This window comes from Macaca thibetana, chromosome 7 (assembly GCF_024542745.1).
Source record: "Macaca thibetana thibetana isolate TM-01 chromosome 7, ASM2454274v1, whole genome shotgun sequence".
Taxonomy (NCBI): domain Eukaryota; kingdom Metazoa; phylum Chordata; class Mammalia; order Primates; family Cercopithecidae; genus Macaca; species Macaca thibetana.
In genome coordinates, this window is record NC_065584.1 from 146,775,335 (window position 1) to 146,795,131 (window position 19,797).

Below are 19,797 nucleotides of genomic sequence, written 5' to 3' on the forward strand. Positions count from 1 at the left end.
ATTTTTTTTGGAGATAGGGTCTCGCTGTATTGCCCAGGCCAATCTTAAACTCCTTGGGCTTGATATCTTCCTGATTTGGCCTCCCAAAGTGCTAGGAGTAAAGGGGTCATGGCTAATTCTTTTCTTGTTTTCTTTCTTTTTTTTTTTTTTGAATTACTAATGTGTCCCTTACAGATAAATAAAAAAGTAAAATTACTCACAATTCCACCAATTACTGAGAGATTTATTGGTGTTTCTTTATCCAGTCTTTTCTGCCTTTCTCTAGAAATCACAGTTTTAAAAAATGGGACCATATGGTACATAGTGTTTTGTCTCCTCACCCCCTTGAATAACCTTCACATTGTTCCACGGTATTTACAGTATTTACTAATAATGACTGTAAATGTAAGAGGTATATAACTGACTTTACTCAGGGCATGGCAAACAGGAGTGAATTATTTTCTCCTTGTCAATAGAGCACACCCCTTCCGCCACTCATCCCTATAGTCGTTCTCTAAATTCCTAAGTGACCCCTGACTAGCAAGGTTTCAGGATCCTTGTACTGAAAGGAGCAGGCTCGCCTGGGGTCACGGCCCTCCGCTTCGCAGCAAGACCCCACCGCCCGCCATGGCCCTCCAGTCAGCCACACCTCGCTTCCCCCAGGACCTGGCCACTGGTCCCGAGAGGGCACTCTGCGGACCTAGGGGCCCCAGCCCACAAGACGCTGGGTCCTCCAGTCATCCCCTTTACACAGCAGAGCCCCAGTTCTGGGAAGCCGGGGTCACCCCGAGCCTCCCTTCCACGTGACAGCTCGGCCTGTGCATCGCCTTCCCTCACGGACCCTTTCAGCATCACCCCACGCGAGGAGAGACCCAGCAGGGGCGCCAGAGCCTGGGTGGCGGCCCACCCCCGATGCAGCGCGGCGCAGCGGCCGGACCGGAGCCACGCCGTCCCCGAATGATGACGCGCTTCCTGCCCTCCCAGCGCTCGCGGGCAGTGCGCTCGCGCTCGCCCTCGGCTCTTGTTCCGCGCCCGGAGCCAGCGGCGGCGGCAGTGGCTGAGGCGGCTGCGGGAGCGGAGTGGTCGCCCTGCGCGCTGGGGGACGCGGGCTGCACTCCCGGGCAGGCGCTCTGCAATGAGACAGTAAATGCATCCCCCGGTAAGGCGCACGGCTCACTCGGGTTTTCCTCTTCCTCCAGCTGCATGCACGTTGCATGAATTTCTCGTATCTTTTCCCTCCCCTCTCCAGAAGGAAAATGTGGGTGTTTTTTTTTTCCTCCCTTTTGCTTCTTGTGAGTGATGCCAATGCAGGAAAAACCCGTAAAGCTCCCAGATTTGATGGTCTAGGAGGGCTTCTTGCAGGAAAATAAAAATAAAATGATATTAATGCACCTGTCTATTGCACATGTATGTTTAACTGCACTGGACCCGGGCGCAGCGGTTTGCAAACAGCCTCGCAGCCGGCGCCAGAGAGCGGATTCCTGGCCGTGGGCAGCCGGTCCCCTCCGGGGCTCTCGCTGGGTTTCCGGTAACTGGGCTTTGAAAAACGGCCCCGCCTGCATAGAGTGTCCCCTCGACCCCGGCTGGGCCCCCGCGCCAGGAGAGTTGGCGCGGGCGGAGCGGCTTCATTCCAGCACTGGCCGCCGGGACTCCAGCGCCACTTCGCAAACAAGTCTCCCGCCGAGGCTGTGGGCTAAGACAGCCCTCCAGTGCGGAGTTCCTTCTCCAGTGCCGGACACTCAGACCTGCCGATCCCACGACTGTCTTTTACTTGGCAGTCTTGCCACGGGCGAACTGCTGGCCGCTGAGCGACGGGGGCAGTGCCGGGCCGAAAGCAGGGACAGGCTTTGCATCCAGTGCTGCTGGCCTCACACAGACTCAGCTGCTCCCTCTCCTTCCTCGGTCCCACGAGCTGAAATTTTGCACCCATTGGAAGCTGGAGGGACCTGGAGACGAGTATTTCGGGATCCCTGATGGGACCAAGGAACGACTTTCGAGGGCGCCATATTTTCAGTGGGTTTTAGCTGCGGAGGGGAGGGGGCAAGCCGTTTCTGGGCCCCGGGGAGAGGGCCGCGCCCCCGTCGGAGAGGCCTGAGCGGTTGTCGCTGGGAAAGTTTGCGCGCCGAGGCAGGCGCGGAGGCGGCCGCGCAAGGCGCTCACGGCTGCTGTCCCTGCAAGGGCGCGCGGGCTACAGCGCGTCGCCACGCCAGCCGGCGGGGCTTGGGGCCGAGAGCCGTCGTCACGGACAGCGTGCTCGGCTTGCCGCCTTCCCCTGTCCCGCCTGGACCCGGCCTTGGGGCTCGGAGTCTCAGGGAACACGCCCCTCTTCCCCGCACCTACCGCTGCCCGGGCGCTCAGCCGGAGCCGTGCGCTTGGCGGCGTCCCGGGGCTGGGCGCTGAGTGCAGAGCGTTCTCCCGGCGCCCGGGCTCGCCTGGGTACTCCGAGGGGCGCGGGAGCTCACTCCCTGGGGGAGATGAGGCGCCTTGGTTCGTGGATCGGGATCAGGGCCTTGCCTGTGGTCGCCCCGAGGCCGCCGACCAGCCTGAGCTTCCAGTCGCCTCCTTGACTTTGGCGGCGACAGCAGTAGCGCCCGCGGCTGCATGTTCTGCTCTCGCAGCTCGTGGAGGCGAGGAAAGGAGGGCGTTTCCAGAAGTTGGGGCTTCAGGTGACGCGTGGGGAAACTTGGATTCTTGCTGTCCGTGAAGGACTGGGACAACTTAGGCCAGAATTCCTGTGTCTCATAGTGAAAACTTCTGTCTTTCCAGAAGATGAGAGAGGAATGAACTGAAGTGTTGGTGTTGTTGGGTAGGGATGATGTCCTGGAGAAGTGGACCCCAAAATACACGTAAATTGCCCTGGTACTGTAAGTACCACTTACTATTCCTTCTAATAGTACCTGCGTGTGTTGAGTTGTGGCATTGTCAGGTTGCATGCTGACGTCCCTTCTCCAGAGCGTGGAGGCAGCGACCTCTCCGGAGGGAGGGGGAAGCGGGAGTGGGGAATCTTTACTTTTGAAATAGACTGTGACCTCTGCTTTGTGAAGGGGCAGGGCACGGGCGTGTTTGCTGACCTACACGCAGCCAACTGCAGGAACGTGTTCTCCTTGGCGTGTTACCGAAATGATGTCATAGTATTAAGGCCGTGTCTGCACTTGGGGTCTTCATCATTGAGGAGGCTAGAAGGGACCACAGAAACCTCTGGGGTTGGGGGTTAAGTGTGCAGAGGGAGGGGAGAGGCTCTCCTGTGGGAGATGTGCCTGGAGATGTTAGGTGTTAGGCAGCTCTTTCCCTGATTCATTTCATGAAGCGCCTGCAAAAATGTCTCCGATATGAATGTCAGCCAAGATTTTATCTACCTTGATTGCTTATTTGGGACCTCTATGCAAAATCAGAGGATGGTGGTGGGTGTGACAAGTGGCCTTCAGAGAAGAGGGATGCCTACACGAATGATTTTTTTTTTTCCATTGAGCACTAGAATAGTGGAAAACACCCAGAACCCAAGATACATTTTTCCAAAATTAGCATAGCTAATTTAGAAGAGAAGTCAGTTGCAGAAAGCCTCCATCCGTTTTAAGTTTCCAGTCTTAGAGGGAGTACCTTAATCACAGAAACAGGTCTCTTCAGATTGGTGAAGCCACTGGTTTCTTTCTGCCTTTGTACCCATTCAAGTTATCAGGGAGTTTCCAAAGAGTATTAGAGGGTCTCTCTTTTTGGCATTGATGTGGGGCTTCTACCTCCAAAGAGAAAGCGAACTTTTTAACAGCGTGACCCTGTTGAATGAGTTACCAGGGATATTCTGTACAGGCATAGGCTATATATGTGTTTTGAACTCACCTACTGCTGACTCATTCAGGTTTTTCTAAACACTGTTCCCTAGAGTATTTTTAAGTGAAGTTAGGGTTTAGGAAGAGGTGGGTATGTCATTTTCTAGTCAGTATCTTTCTTTTCTGTCTCAAAAGTAATCTGATTTCCCCTCCTTCACCCTTCACTCCTCGAACATCATTGGTTCTCTAGAGTAGTAAAGGACGATTACAGGTGGTGAACAATATACATTTTTACCAACTATTCTCAGAAAAAAAATCTATGCATCTAAATGTATTTATGCATTTTAGCATTATGCTTTATAACTACATATATGCCACATATATTTTATACATGTTAAACCTTACATAATAAAAAAGAGAAGCTTTATTGTGAACCCTCCAATCTTTATTCCCAAGTTTACTACCTTAATATTTATCTATTTTTTTATGCCTCTCTCAACGAATTGTTATAAATTGTGTTTTGTTGCCGCTTGCCTGATTCCTTTTTTTTTTTGAGAGAATCTTGCTCTGTCACCTCAGCCTTCCAAGTAGCTGGGATTACAGGCACGCACCACCAAGCCCAGCTAATTTTTGTATTTTTAGTAGAGACACGGTTTCACCATGTTGGCCAGGCTGGTCTCAAACTCCTAACCTCAGGTGATCCACCTGCCTCAGCCTCTCAGAGTGCTGGGATTATAGGCATGAGACACCGCGCCCAGCCAACCTGATTCTTATTGTCATAACTTCATAACTTGACCAAAGTTCTTGCATTTTTTTTTTCCTTTTAAGATTTTGTAACTTAAAAAGGTTAGAAAACGAGTATGTGTTTTGGGAAGTTGCCTGTCTGTTTACCAGTCTGTGAGGTGGTGTTGTGATATGTGTGTGGCATGTCCAGCCTCTTGAGACAGTGTCTACAACTTGTGATCTGTGACATTATTGCTCCAGAACTTTTGAGTCATAATGTTTTCTTGGTGATTCTGAGTGGTGGTTGGCCAGTACAAGAAGTACTCAAAAAGAGTTAAATAATTCAGTTATTTTTATTAGGTACAAAACTTTTAAAGACAAGAAGGAAAACATAATAAGCAGGCCTGGAATTACAGCTTAACATACCCACTGGTGCCTTTTTAATTACAGTAGTTTCCCCAGAACTTTTTAATCGTATTACTTTTATCTAATAGGGAGACTAGTTAAAACATAAGCCACACATAACTATTACAAATAATAGGGATAAATGGAGGGTATGACCAGATGTTTTCCCTAAAGTTCAAAGAGTTAGGGAATCTGAACTCTGTCAAATTTCCCCTGCAGGGCTCACATCCCCTCCTCAATAAGCTGGAGAAAGGCAAAGAAGTCAGGGTGAAGGAGGGGGAGTGATAACGTGCTTAAGGTAGGCCTCTCTTTTGTACTGACCACCCTGACAATCTGTGGCTCAGGGGCAGGTGCCATTTGAATGACAGCTGGTGGACAAGGTTGGGTACAAAATGCTTTAGTCTTGAGAATCTTTATGTGTCGCCCAGAGCTATGAATTAGGACTGGGCTCATTTGCCACCCATTTCACAGTGGAGTTTCAGAGACAGTGCCAAGACCATGGTTTTGTTTTCCTCTTAACCAACAATTTAATTTCAGTCAAACTGATGCTGTTCTGAAAATGTAGAATAAGGATTGAACATTTGTATTTTCTTTTTACTCTTTTAGCTGCAATTTTTACAAACATAATTCCCTACGTCTGTTATTCACTCATTCAGTGAATGTTTTTGAGGGTTTACCATGCACTTTATGCTGAGAAGATATCCCCTGCCCTCACAGTGCCCACACATTGTATTCCGAGGAGGTGATACACTTTTGTACTTTGTGTATCTAGTAGCCAGGGTGAGGGTGGGGTAGAGGGTGGGGAGATGAGAATGTGATGAAATAGTAACTGAAATACAACATTATAGAACGATGAGAAAAGGATGTGACCAGGCAATTCCCAGAAGAAGGGATGCAAATTATTGCACCTCTTCTCAACTTCCCTAGTGGACAGAGAAATACAAATTTAAAAACAGGTATTATTTCCTGTCCATACAATTGATACATCTTTTAAAAGGTTGGTAATACTTGCTGTTTGGGGTTGGGGTGGTGGGAATTCTCAGACCATTGATACAAGTGTGAATTGTTACAATCTTTAGGAAAAGCAGATGGTTTCTGTGAAAGTTTGGAGCACACCTGCCAAGTGACCCAGCAATCCCACATTTGCAACCTTGTTTTACATTAAGAAAAACATTGGCCTGTAAGGATCTGTGTGTAAGGGTGTTTGTTGTAGGATTTTTTGCAGTAAATAAACTAGAAGCAACAAATGTTCATTAGTAAAATGAATAAAATGAGGTACATACATAGAATGGATTATTTTGTGAGGGTTGTGCATGACATATTAAAAATAATATGTAAAATAAAAGCTAGTTGCAGAGTATCATATGTTGCATGACCGTATTTCTGATTTTATTAAAAAAAATTTTTTTTTTTTTTAGATGGAGGCTCACTTGTTAGCACAGACTGGAGTGCAGTGGCTCCATCTCGGCTCACTGCAATCTCTGTCTCCTGGGTTGAAGCGATTCTCCTGCCTAGGTGTCCCGAGTAGCTGAGATTACAGGCACCCGCCACCACACCTGGCTAATTTTTGTATTTTTAGTAGAGACGGGTTTCACCATGTTGGCCAGGCTGGTCTTGAGCTCCTGACCTCAGGTGATCCACCTGCCTCGGCCTCCCAAAGTGCTGTGATTACTGCATGAGCCACTGCGACCGGCCGTATTTCTGATTAAGAAAATAAGCTGTATATGTATGACCTTGGAGAAAAATGTGTGAGGACACCCAAAACTTACCATTGTTTAAGATTAGCAGTGAGGAGGGAGAGGTAATTAACTTTTTCCATATACACTTAAATTGGTTGACTTGTTCAAACACGCAGGCTTTTCTATATGAAAACAAGTTTAAAAATGTTTGGTTAATGGATAAGAAACTTGCCAGCAACCATTTAGAAAAAGAGGCTGGGAAATACGCTTACCTTCTCTGATGCCTCCTATTGCAACCTCTTATCTCTTTGGAAATTTTCAATTAATTTTTTTTTTTTTTTTTTTTTTTTTTTTGAGAGGGAGTCTCCCTCTGTCACCCAGGCTGGAGTGCAGTGGCGGGATCTCGGCTCACTGCAAGCTCCGCCTCCCGGGTTCACGCCATTCTCCTGCCTCAGCCTCCCCAGTAGCTGGGACTACAGGCGCCCGCCACCACGCCCGGCTAATTTTTTGTATTTTTAGTAGAGACGGGGTTTCACCGTGTTAGCCAGGATGGTCTCGATCTCCTGACCTCGTGATCCGCCCGTCTCGGCCTTCCAAAGTGCTGGGATTACAGGTGTGAGCCACCCCGCCCGGCACAATTAATTATTTTCTAAAATCCTTTGATTTCTCAACTTCTAGTAGAGTATACTTTCAGTGTAAAGGATAGCTTCCGAAAAAACTGTTTCCCTCTGCCCCAGGAGGTGGTGAAAGTAAGAGCTCAGGAAAGCTCTTAGAAGCACTCTCCTTTATCTTAACTTTCTCTGATCCCATTCTGAGGGAAGACCAATAGTGGCCCCTGCAGGGAGAGCTTCTGGCCAATTGAGAAGCCTTTCTTTTTTTTATTTTTAGACAGGGTCTAGCTGGAGTGCAGTAGCATGATCTTGGCTCACTGCAATCTCCACCTTCTGAGTTCAAGCGATTCTCATGCCTCAGCCTCCCAAGTAGCTGGGATTACAGGCATGTGCCACCACTCCCAGCTAATTTTTGTATTTTTAGTAGAGATGGGGTTTTACCATGTTGGCCATGCTGGTCTGGAACTCCTGGGCTCAGGCAGTCCACCTGCCTTGGCCTCCCAAAGTGTTGGAATTACAGGCGTGAGCCACGGTGCCTGGCCTGAGAAGCCTTTCTGGATAGCAGCAGCATCTCCTCAAACTTGGTTTTCCTAATTGAGGCCCAGAGAGGGCTGGGTTGGGATTTGAATCCAGGTCTCTTTCCATACGATCCCTGGCTTAGCCGGCTGTTCCACCTCTACCATTTTCAACCCAGCCTCCTAATGTGATTTTTGAAATCTTGATAGAAATGATGAGTTTTTGCCAGTTTCAGCTAAAGCCAACCTTTCAAAAGCATTTCACATTTTATTTTTATTTTTTATCTGAATAATATTTTTAGAGACAGGGTCTCTCTGATGCCCAGGCTGGAGTGCAGTTGTACAATCACACCTCACTACAGCCTCAAACTCCTGGGCTCAAGTGATCCTCCTGCCTCAGCCTCCTGTGAAGCTGGGGCTACAGGAACTTGCCACCATACCTGGCTAATTTGTATTTTATATATTTTTTTGTAGAGACCAGGTCTCACTATGTTGCCTAGAGTAGTCTCAAACTCCTAACCTCAAGCGATCCTCCCACCTTGACACCTCCCAAAGCACTGGGATTACAGGTGTGAGGCACCACACTCTGCTCTACATTGAAAAAAGTACATACTGTGTGACTCTGAATCCTGACGGGAGATCCAGAATCTCAACCCACTGGAAGCCAGGGCTGTGCTGCACAATTTGAAAACCATGCTTGAGATTACATCAGTGGTTCCCAAACTAAAATGCATGGGAATCACCTGCAGGGCTTGTTAAACCCCCAGATTATTGGGCCTGAGTTTCAGATTCGATGGGTCCTTGGTGGGGTTTGATTTGCATTTTTAACAAGTTTCCAAAAGAGACTTATCCTGCGGGTCAGCCAGAGAGGGCTGGGCTGGTATTTGAACCCAGGTCTCTTTCCATACGATCCTGGCTTAGCTGGCTGTTATGCTTCTACCATTTTCAACCCAGACTATTTATGTGATTTTTGCAATCTTGATAGAACTGATGAGTTCTATGGAGAACCACTGGTTTAGAGGAACTAGCTACCTCTCTTCCATGGGTGTTATGTTCTTTTCCAGCCAGCCATGTTATGGATGGGATATGATTTGACTGTGTACCCATGCAAAATCTCATCTTGAATTGTAGTTGCCATAATCCCCATGTGTCTTGGGAGGGACGTGGTGGGAGGTAATTGAACCATGGAGGTAGCTATACCCATGCTGTTCTCATAATAGTGAGTGAGATCTCATGAGACCTGATGGTTTCATAACGGCCTTTTCCCCCTTTGCTTGGCACTTCTGTCTCCTGCCATCATGTGAAGAAGGACAAGTTTGCTTTCCCTTCCACCATGTCTGTAAGTTTCCTGAGGTCCCCGGCCCCAGCCTCCTGGTCCCAGCCATGCTGAACTGTGACTCAGTTAAACCTGCTTCCTTTATAAATTACCCAGTCTCGGGTATGGCTAATAGAGTAAATTGGTACCGCAGAGAGTGGGGTGCTGCTATAAAGATACCTAAAAATGTGGAAGTGACATTGGAACAGTTTGGAGGGCTCAGAGGAAGACAGGAAGATGTGCGAAAGTTTGGAACTTCCCAGAGACTTGTTGAATGATTTTGACCAAAATGCTGATGGTGATATGGACAGTAAATTCCAGGCTGAGGTGGTTTCAGATGGAGATGAGGAGCTTCTTGGGAACTGGAACCAAGGTGACTCTTGCTATGCTTTAGCAAAGAGACTGGCGGCTTTTTGCCCCTGCCCTAGATATCTGTGGAACTTTGAATTTGAGAGAGGTGATTTAGGGTATCTGGGGGAAGAAATTTATAAGCAGCAGAACATTTAGGAGGTGACAGAGCATGAAAGTTTAGAAAATTTGCAGCCTGACGATGTGGTAAAAAAGAAAAACCCGTTTTCTGGGGAGGATTTCAAGCCAGCTGCAGAAATTTGCATAAGTAACAAGAGACCTTCATGGGAGCCCCTGGGAAAATGGTTTCCTGGGCTGGGTCCAGGGCCCCCCTGCTGTGTGCAGCGTTGGGAATTGGTGCCCTGCATCTCAACCACTCCAGCAGTGGCTAAAAGGGGCCAAAGTACAGCCCAGGCTATTGCTTCATAAGATGTAAGCCCCAAGCCTTGGCAGCTTCCATGTGATGTTGGTCCTGCAGGTGTGCAGAAGACAAGAATTGAGATTTGGGAACCTCTGTTTAGATTTCAGAGGATGTACAGAAATGCCTGGATGTGCCACTGCACTCCAGTCTGAGTGACAGAGTGAGACTTCGTTTCAAAAGAAAAAAAAAAAAAAATGCCTGGATGTCCAGGGAGACATTTGCTACAGGGGTGGAGCCCTCATGGAGAACCTCTGCTAGGGTAGTGCAGAAGGAAAATGTGGGGCTGGAACCCCCACACAGAGTCCCCATTGGGGCACTGCCTAGTGGAGCTGTGAGAAGAGGGCCACCATTCTCTGGAACCCAGAATGCTAGATCCACAAACAGCTTGCACCACATACCTGGAAAAGCTGCAGACACTCAACACCAGCCTGTGAAGCAGCTGAGAGGGAGGGTGTACTTTGCAGAGCCACAGGGGTGGAGCTGTCCAAGGTCATAGGAACCCACCTCTTGCATCAGTGTAATGTAGATGTGAGACATGGAGTGAAAGGAGAGCATTTTGGAACTTCAAGGTTAAATATCTGCCCTGTTGGATTTTGGACTTGCAGGGGGCCTGTAGTCCCTTTATTTTAGCCAATTTCTCCCATTTGGAGTGAGCATATTTAGGTAATTCCTGTACCCCCTTTGTATCTAGGAAGTACCTGAGTTGCTTTGGATTTTACAGGCTAATAGGTGGAAGGGACTTGCCTTGTCTCAGATTAGACTTTGGACCTGGACTTTTCTGTTCATGCTGGAATGAACTAAGACTTAGGGGGACTGTTGGAAAGGCATGATTGTGTTTTGAAATGTGAGGACATGAGAGTAGGAGGTGGCAATTGATATGGTTTGGCTGTGTCCGCATGTAAAAATCTCATCTTGTAGTTCCCATAATCCCCATACCAGTGGGAGGTAATTGAATCATGAGGGCGGTTACCCCATGCTGTTCTTATGATAGTGAGTGAGATCTCACGAGACCTGATGGTTTTATGAGGGGCTTTTCCCCCTTTGCTTGGCACTTCTGTTTCCTGCTGCCGTGTGAAGAAGGACATGTTTGCTTCCCTTTCTGCCGTTATTGTAAGTTTCTTTAGACCTCCCCAGCCATGCTGAACTGTGACTCAATTAAACCTGTTTCCTTTATAAATTACCCAGTCTCAGGTATGTCATTATAGCAATGTGAGAATGGACTAATACGGGTGAAAGTTAGCATCTCAGTCAAGGGACATTTAATGCAATTCTGCCAATTTCCCCAAGCTGGGAAAAAATAATATTTGAGTCATATTACTTAATTCTTGTCTGAATTTGTTGTAGATATTTGGGGATTTAATGATGTTTTATAGATATTTGCATGTTTCATCAGCAATGAAAGTGAGAATTTGTGGGTATCATTCTAAATAGTCTATAGAGAGTTCTCTTGGGAAAGAGGAGATTCTGATTCCTGTTTTTTCCTGTCATACATGCATATTCAAGATTTGATGTTATTGATTTCTTTCAATAAAAAGTTGGCTACATGTGAAGGGTATTGAGAATAATATAGTGACCAGATGATAAATATGGCATAAATTGTGTCATAATCTGATCATTCATGCATTTTTTGGAGGAAATTAAGTACAGTAGCCATTAATTTCAACAAATGTTTATTGCAGTGTCAGCAAAGTGGTTATGTTTCTGGGTTTTTTTTTCTTTTTTTCTTTTTGAGGTAGAGTCTCACTTTGTTGCCCAGGCCGGAGTGCAGTGACGCAATCTCGGCTCACTGCAGCCTGTGCCTCCTGGGTTCAAGCGATTGTTCTGTCTTAGCGACCCAAGTAGCTGGGATTACAGCCATGTACCACCATGGTTGGCTAATTTTTGTATTTTTAGCAGACACAGGGTTTCATCATGTTGCCCAGGCCTTCCTCGGCCTCCCAAAGGGGTTATGTTTCTAATGATGCTTATCAGTGACACATAAGTGTTTGGCTGTCCTCTGGGACCCTCGCTTGTCTGGATGTCCTTGACAGATTTGGATGACTCAAAGCTCAAGCAGAGAGTATTCCCTAAAAGGCTTTCCTTCTCACTGATCTCCTAGTTCTAAAATTTTTTAGCAGTTGAACAGTTTATTCTGTTTTCAGCCACTTAGTTTTAATTTGTTTTGTTTATTTTTAGAGACAGGGTCTCGTTCTGTCACCCAGGCTGGAGTGCCAGCCACTTAGTTTTAGAGCCTTGAATGTTTTTCTAGTGATTTCCTATGTCAGCTCTAAGCAAAGCAAAATTGGTAGTGATAGTGGAGTGCAGGAAATAAAAGAGACCTGGAAGGGAAATTGTCATGAAGGAGGTCACGTTTAAGTGGGGCTTTGCAGGATGGGTTTCTTCTGCAGTGTTCCTGGACCTGGCTGCACATTGGAATCACCTGGAGATTCTGTGGAGTTGGTTTGGGATGGGGCCTGGGCATTGGTGGGTAAGTTCTCCAGGTGATTCTAATGTGCAGCCACAGTAGAGGACCACTCATCTACAGTCCTCTGGGTCACCTTGCCTCATTCTTGGGAGATTTTAGCATCTGGCCCACAGTCCCTCCTCCCATCAACATTTTTGGTGACTTGAACATCTGTATAGGTTGTCCACCCAATTCCCAACTTCTCAGTCCCTTGACCAACTCTCCTTCAGTTATCTTTTCCTCTACCCTGCTTCAGCCATCGCTCACATGGTTATCTTTTCCTCTACCCTGCTTCAGCCATCGCTCACATGGTTATCTCTAGACCACTGATTCTCAGTGATTTTTTCGACAAGGAGGATATTTGGCAATGTCTAGAGACTTTTTTTGGCACAACTTTGGAGGAAGAAGAGATGCTGTTGACATTCTAGTGAGGCTGCTGAACACCCTGCAATGCACAGGACAGCCCCACATAACAAAGAATTATGCCATCCAAAACGTCAGTAGTCCCAGGGTCAAGAACCCTTGCTCTAGTGTCTTTGAAGTTTTTTTTTAACCCTAAGCCATAGGAGAAATATATCTTATGTGATGACCCAATGCAAACACACAGAAGTTTCACAAAACAGTATTTACTCTTACTGGATATAATGCACTTTCATACTTTTTATTGTTTCATTAAAACAATAAGATGCTGATCCTGACCCACTAAATTGATTTCACCACCCGCTAAACTTGCACCCCATCATTTGAAAAATATGGTTGTAGACCTTATCATTACTGATAACTGCACCTGCAGCAAAATCTTGACAAACTCACCAGTCTGACCCTCCCCTTTTCTCTTTTGTCTTATTGCCTCTAGTACTTGGTTCCACCTAGCTTTCACCTACAAGGGCTTCTGACCTGGTGGCCCTTTCTTTTTCGTTGTCCGTCATCCCTTTCTTGTCCTCCTTACCCAGCTCAGGTTCTTGCATATACCCTCAACTCCTTTGACCTTTCCCCTCATTGTCTTACTGTCCTGGGAAAGAAAACCCCATCCTTGGTTAAGCCCACCCTCTGCTCACTCTCCTTCAGCTCCAGGCTGATGATCCTGGCTGGAGAAAACACATATCCCTTGGCATTGTCTTGCCGTTAATTTATGGCCACAAACCTGAAGGGGACTCTTGACACTTTCAGGTCCACTATGTTTCTAGACCCACTTCTCAGCTGATGAACTGGCTTATTTCACTGAGAGAAGAAACAATTAGAAGCTACTTTCATCATCTTCGTGTACTAAACTTACTAACCTACCAGCACCTGTAACCACGTGTGAATGAGATCTGTCCTCTCTTGGCTTTTATACATGCAGCCATCTCCTTTCCCTTTGGCATCATCAGTTTCCCACTCTGATGGATAGTCCCCATCAGAAGCATGCAACAGCACCTGTCATCTAAAGGAAAAAAAACAGCAGGCCGGGCACGGTCCCTCACACTGAATCCCAGCACTTTGGTAGGCTAAGGTGGGCGAATCATGAGATCAGGAGTTCGAGACCAGCCTGACCAACATGGTGAAACCCCATCTCTACTAAAAATACAAAAATTAGCTGGGCATGGTGTCGTGTGCCTGTAGTCCTATCTACTCAGGAGGCTGAGACAGGAGAATCGCTAGAACCCGGGAGGCGGAGGTTACAGTGAGCCGAGATTGTGCGACAAAGCTAGACTCCATCTCAAAAAAAATAGAAAAAAAACAAATAGCAACAAAAAAAGAAAAAACAGCAGGAACGGAACACTCTTGACCCTGTGTCCTAGTCTGCTGTTCTTCCATTCCTCTCCACGCCCTTCATGGTAAAAATATTTGAAAGAACTGTCACACTCGCTGACACCATTTCCTGCTCTCATTCTTTCTTGAACTCACCCCAGTCTGGCTTTTAGCCAGTTTTTGTTTTTTGTTTTGCCATGTTGTCCAGGCCAGTTTCAAACTCCTGGGTTCAAGTGATCCGCCTGCCTTGGCCTCTTAAAGTGTTGGGATTACACACATGAGCCACTTTGCCCCTCCGAGAACCACGCTTATGAAGGTGGCGGCAGTATCCATGTGGTGCAATCCAGTGGTGAACTCTTTAGTTGTCATCTTCTACAGGCTCTCCTCAGCATTTGTCCAGGTCATTGCTTTCTCTCTGGAGCCCTTCCACTGGCTTCCATGTCACAACCTGGTTCTCCTGCCCCCTGGCTTCTCCAGCTCCAGCCTTCTTGCTGGATGTTTCTCCCTGGCTTAAAGTTGGGGGCGCTCTCTCACCTTTCTCTTCATTAGGAATCTGCTCCAGGATCACCTCTTATGAGGTCACACTGGCATCCCCCGGCTCCTATTCTCAAGCTTCTTCCTTATTTTCCTATCATTATTCCCTGATATTACATACAGGACTCATTTATTGTCTGTGTCACTGCATTTAGAATATAAGCTCCAGAAGAGGAATCATCTCTGCCTCTGTGTCCCCAAGTGCCTACAAGAATGCCTGGCACATGATAGGTACTCGCCAAAAAATTCTTAATGAACGATTGATGAAGGAAACTTGCTGGTTAGAGGTTGGCCTTGGATGAGGGAATAGAAGTCTTTTCCAGACTTGAGCTAAGGTAGAGCATAATGTTGAAGTGGAAAAGCAGTGTCTCATGGTGCAGTATTTTTAGGTCATGTGTTGAGAGTTGGGGGTTCAAGTATTGAATGAAGGAAGCACATCCTTGTTAAACACTTGTTGAGTGATGTAAGGCACCTGCAGAGGACAGCTGGATGGAGACAAATGGTTGCAGTTCTCATCTTTATCTCTGAAGGGGGCACTTAAGCAGTCTACTTGGCAACTTTTGTCGCTGGGTTGAAGACGATAAATGGACTCGTCTGAAGTGTTTATCATTGACCTTAATGTTCTGGCGACTTGTTTTGGTGAATCACTCATCCCCAGAGTCCACTTCATCACAGAGGGAGGTGTCTCCTTCTTCTCCTAAGCATTTGAGCTCATTGGGGAGTTCAGTGGACCCTCTCTGTGCTGCTTTCAGACACCCGGGTTAAAAGAGCCCCAAAGCATCCTCATCCTGTGTTTAAATTAAACCTCCTCTTTTTTCATTTGCATTGCTTCAATACAGTCCATTTAATTACTTGGCACGCGCACCTAGGTCCTAGTTTCATGGAAGTGAGGCTATTTCCCAAGTTTAGCCCGAGGTCATGCATGGCGGATCTTCCAAGGGGGGTGTAGATTATTCCCGGGTTTGGGAGATTACATGGAGACTACTTTAAGAAGCTTAATTTTCTCCTTGAAGGGCTCTCTACTGGACTCAACACCTGTCACTCCCAGGCTCTCCCTGATGGGGTTCAAGGAGCTTGCCCTGTGGGTAAGACATCAGACAAGGGCAGCCTGAAGCACAGCCACAAAGCAGTTAGGTTTAGTACACCCAAGAAGACAGGACAGATGTCTGTGTGGGACATCTCAGTGACTCGAGGGAAGTTTACTTTTATTATCAGTATTTGTTTTAAAGAAAGGTCGGTCAGAATGGTTGTAGGTGGGTGTCTCCCTTTGACAGGGAAAGAACTGAGGCTCAGAAGGGTATGATACTTGACAGAGCTGGCACTAAAACCCTGCTTCCTCCTTTTCTTGGGATGTGCTGTTGAAACCTGTCTGTAATTCAGGGTTGCAGTTCTCAGCCCTGGGTACGCATCAGAATCTCTAGGGAAGCTTATTAAAACTGCTAGTTCCTAACCCCCACCGGACTCACTGAACTGAATCGGGAGCCCTAGGAAGGATCCTAGGAGGGTTGCCTGTAGGGGGTCAAGGCAGCCAGAGGACTGGGGACAGGCACCCTGCAGGGCAGACGCCTGCTGGCCATGCACACTGGACAGACTCGACTGAGACACGACAGCCATCTCGACTGACTGGGTCGCAGTTTGCTCCTCACTCCTGCACTGCTTCTGGTTTCTAAGACAGACCTTGTAGGGCTCCATTTAAAATGCATATAGAAAGGGCTTTTTATTTTCTTTGGGGAAATTTAATTTTCTGGCATTTTCCCAGTGTGTTTTGTCCTACTTAGGTGAGAATGAAAGCTGCATTTAGTGTGAGGAAATCACCTCCCTGAGGGCTTTTGTGAGTCTTCTTGATTAGGGTCCCTAGGTGAGGCTGAGACTGGCTCTGGGGTGGGGTTTGGGTTTAACCAGCTCTTGGAGAAGCTGGTGGAGAACCAGAAGCTGGCCTGAGTGCTCCTGGGACAGAAGGAGCAGAAGGGTACAAGCTGGCTGTGCAGGGATGGATTTTAACAGTAATAAAGGATGGTAAACTGTTGGCTGGTTTTTGCTGGTGAAGTTGTCGCGTGTTTGAGTGCCGTGATCTTGTGATAGTTGCTATAGGCTGGACACGGCCCAGTAGAGCCTGCAGCAGTGCCTTGTCCCACTGAGCTGGCTCTTTGATGAATCTCAGAAGATGTTTAGATGGAGCTTTATGAACATGCCTGGTGAAGGGCCTAGAGCAAGCCCTGGGGAATCCGAGAAGCATCAGGTGGCCGTATCCCTAACCACAGGGACAGGAGAAGGGCATTTTTCTCTTGAATTGGAAGCTGATGGTAGGTTTTATTATATTACTGTATATTAATTAATTAAATATTACAATATTACGGTATTATTGTATTAGTTTTCTAGAGTTGCTGTAACAGAGTACCACAGACTAGGTGACTGGGATCATAGACATTTATTGTGTCAGTTCTGGAAGCTAGAAGTCTAAGAGCAAGGGTTTACTCCTTCTGAGGACTGTGAGGAGGAGCCTGTTCCATGCCTCTCTGCGTTTCTTGTGGAAGGGTATCTTCTCCACGTCTCTTCATTGTCATCCCTCTGATGCAGGGCAGACGAGCCCCAAAGTGGGGCTTAGTCCATGAGGATTCTTGGCTTTGCCCAGGAAAGAATTCAAGAGCCAGCTAGAGGTAGAGGAAAACAGCTTTGTTGAAGCAGCAGTGCGACAGCTCCGTGCCTGCTCCTGCAGAGTGGCACTACCTCACAGGCAGTGTGCTGACAGTAGCGGCTCAGGGCCGTTTTGCAGTCATATTTATACCCACTTTTAATAAAATGCAGATTAAGGAGTCACTTATGCAGAAATTTCTAGGGAAGGGGTAGTAACTTTTGGGTCTTTGGATCATTGCATGGAAATGGATGGTAACTCCCAGGTGTTGCCATGGCAATGGTAAATTGACATGGCATATTGGTGGGCGTGTCCAACTGAAAGTTGCTTTCACCCCGCCTGTGTCTTAGCTAGTCCTCCATCCGACCTGTAAGCCCTGCCTCCGGCCTCACCTCTATCCTGTTGTGTCTGTTTCTGTGTTCAAATTTCCCCTTTTTATAAGGACAACAGTCCTATTGGATTAGGGACACCCTAATGATCTCATTTCAACTTGATTCTCTCTGTAAAGACTCTATCTCCAAATAAGGTCCCATTCTGAGGTTCTAGAGTATTGGACTTTAACGTATTTTGGGGGATGGCGGGGCACAATTCAACCCATAACACAAATTGTCAGACGGACTTCTGTCTCAGAATCTACGTCTGACATGGAATGCTTGTCAGTGAAGTTACCTTTACAGGCCAAGGGACCCTAATTGTGGAATTCCCTGAAGTAAAGTCAACAAAGCCTGCAGGTGCAGAATTCCACAGTTCCCTTAATTGTGGAATTCTGCACCTGGTGATTTTGTTGATTTTACCTTTTATTAAGGCCTTGCACATTGATTACCATCATAATCCTGTGAGGTATGTATTATCACTACTTTGAGGACGGTAAGACGTAGCAAGGTTTATATACTGAATAGTAGATAGGTTTGACTGAAGCTCAGATCGCTTCAGTATCATAGGTTTCTCCCATAATACCAGTGAGTCGCAAACCTTGATATGCATAAGAATCTCCTAGGCAGGATTCTTATTTTCGTTACAAATACAGATTTGGGAGGTCCTATGGAATACCTGAGAATCGAAGCTCAGGTTGCAACCACAGAATACATATTTTTATTGTTTCCCCCGGATATTTCAGTGCATTCAAGGATAGGAGAACAAATGTACTCTATCATGGACATAATTTAGAGGGGAAAACCACCATCACCACCAAGTTTTCATTTAATTTTTGTTAGCTGGCTGGCTTGCATCGGAATTGCTAGGAGATGTCATGGAAAGGTACTTACTGGGCTGGGTGCAATAATGGCTCATGCCTGTAATCCCAACACTTTGGGAGGCCGAGGTGGGTGGATCACTTGAGGTCAGGAGTTCGAGACCAGCCTGGCTAACATGGAGAAACCCCATCTCTACTAAAATACAAAAATTTAGCTTGTGTTGTGGCGGGCGCCTGTAATCCCAGCTACTTCAGAGGCTGAGGCATGAGAATCACTTGAACCCGGGAGGCAGCGGTTGCGGTGAGCTGAGATCACGCCACAATACTCCAGCCTGGACAACAGAGTGAGGGAGTGAAACTCTGTCTCAAAAAAAAAGAAAAAAAGACGTGCTCACTGGAGTCGGGGGCATTTCAAACCTTAGAGGCCAAGGGGAGTGTCTTCTTGTACCGTACCCCTGCCACCATACTTGTGAGCAGGGTCTGAGCTCTTTGTCTGCCTACACCATGCTAATTGTCCCTCAGTTAGTAGAAAAGAAATCTGGCTTGAACCTTCTGTGCTATACAGATGTACCTTGTACCACAGTGGGGTGGCGGGTGGGAGATAAACTGAGAGGGTGTGGCCATACCATAAGTCACTGAATGCCTTATCAAAGCAAAAATAAAACCAGCAAGAGGACAAGGCAAGAAAAAAATTGTGATTATTAAGTATTTATTGTTATTGTTATAAAATGTGTTTGTATTAACTAAAATGTGTTTGAGCATGCACAGTGCAGAAGAAACACCTGGATAAATTTTTTAAAACATGGATGCCTGGGCCCGGGCCCCAGCCCCAGAGATTTTCTTTCAGCAAGTCTAAGATGGGCCCTCAAAATTCTGAGCTGCTGGTCAGGGGACCACACTTAGAGCAAGCAGCCCAATGTTAATGCTATGTTGTCACTGTATCGTTCAGCTTTTGATATTACAATGACCATCTTTCTGAATAATGAAACTATTTATAAGCTTTGGCCACTAGCCTGTAGATTCTAACCCATATTCAGGACCAATATCCAAATTATTTCACCTTATTAGCTTTATTGTAGTGATTATATAGTAAAGTACATGGTCTCTTAGCTAGGGTTGTGTTTCTTAAGAGTGTAGTCTTTGGATCACCACCATCAGAATTACCTGTAATTAAGGTTAAGTATTATAACTGCCCAATCCCTGGATATTTTAATTTGGTAGTCCAGATTAATTGTATGGCCCAAGAACTTGTGGTTTTCTTTTCTTCTTCTTCTTCTTTTAATTTGTGGAGACTAGGTCATGCTTTGTTGCCCAGGCTGTTCTTGAACTCCTGAGCTCAAACAATCCTCCTGCCTCGGCCTCCCAAAGTGCTGGGATTACAGGAGAGAGCCACCATGCCTGGTCCTTATTTCTACTTATTTATTTATTTATTTATTTATTTATTTATTTATGAATGAGACAGGATCTCACTCTGTCTCCCAGGCTGGAATGCAGTGGTGTGATCT

General features: G+C 46.5%; 1 protein-coding gene across 7 annotated transcripts in view; it reads left to right on the forward strand.

Moving 5' to 3' along the window:
- The first annotated feature begins 943 nt into the window (after nucleotides 1–943).
- The window catches only part of TLN2 (talin 2), a 456,511-nt gene continuing 437,657 nt past the window's right edge, over nucleotides 944–19,797 (forward strand). For 3 of the 7 annotated variants that reach the window (XM_050797237.1, XM_050797234.1, XM_050797239.1), the window contains exon 1: nucleotides 2,755–2,843. The gene's annotated coding sequence lies outside the window, so the exon portion shown is untranslated. Of the gene's footprint in view, nucleotides 1,139–2,754; nucleotides 2,844–19,797 lie in introns of those variants that run through there. The other 4 variants (XM_050797238.1, XM_050797235.1, XM_050797236.1 and 1 more) reach the window with 3 other exon arrangements.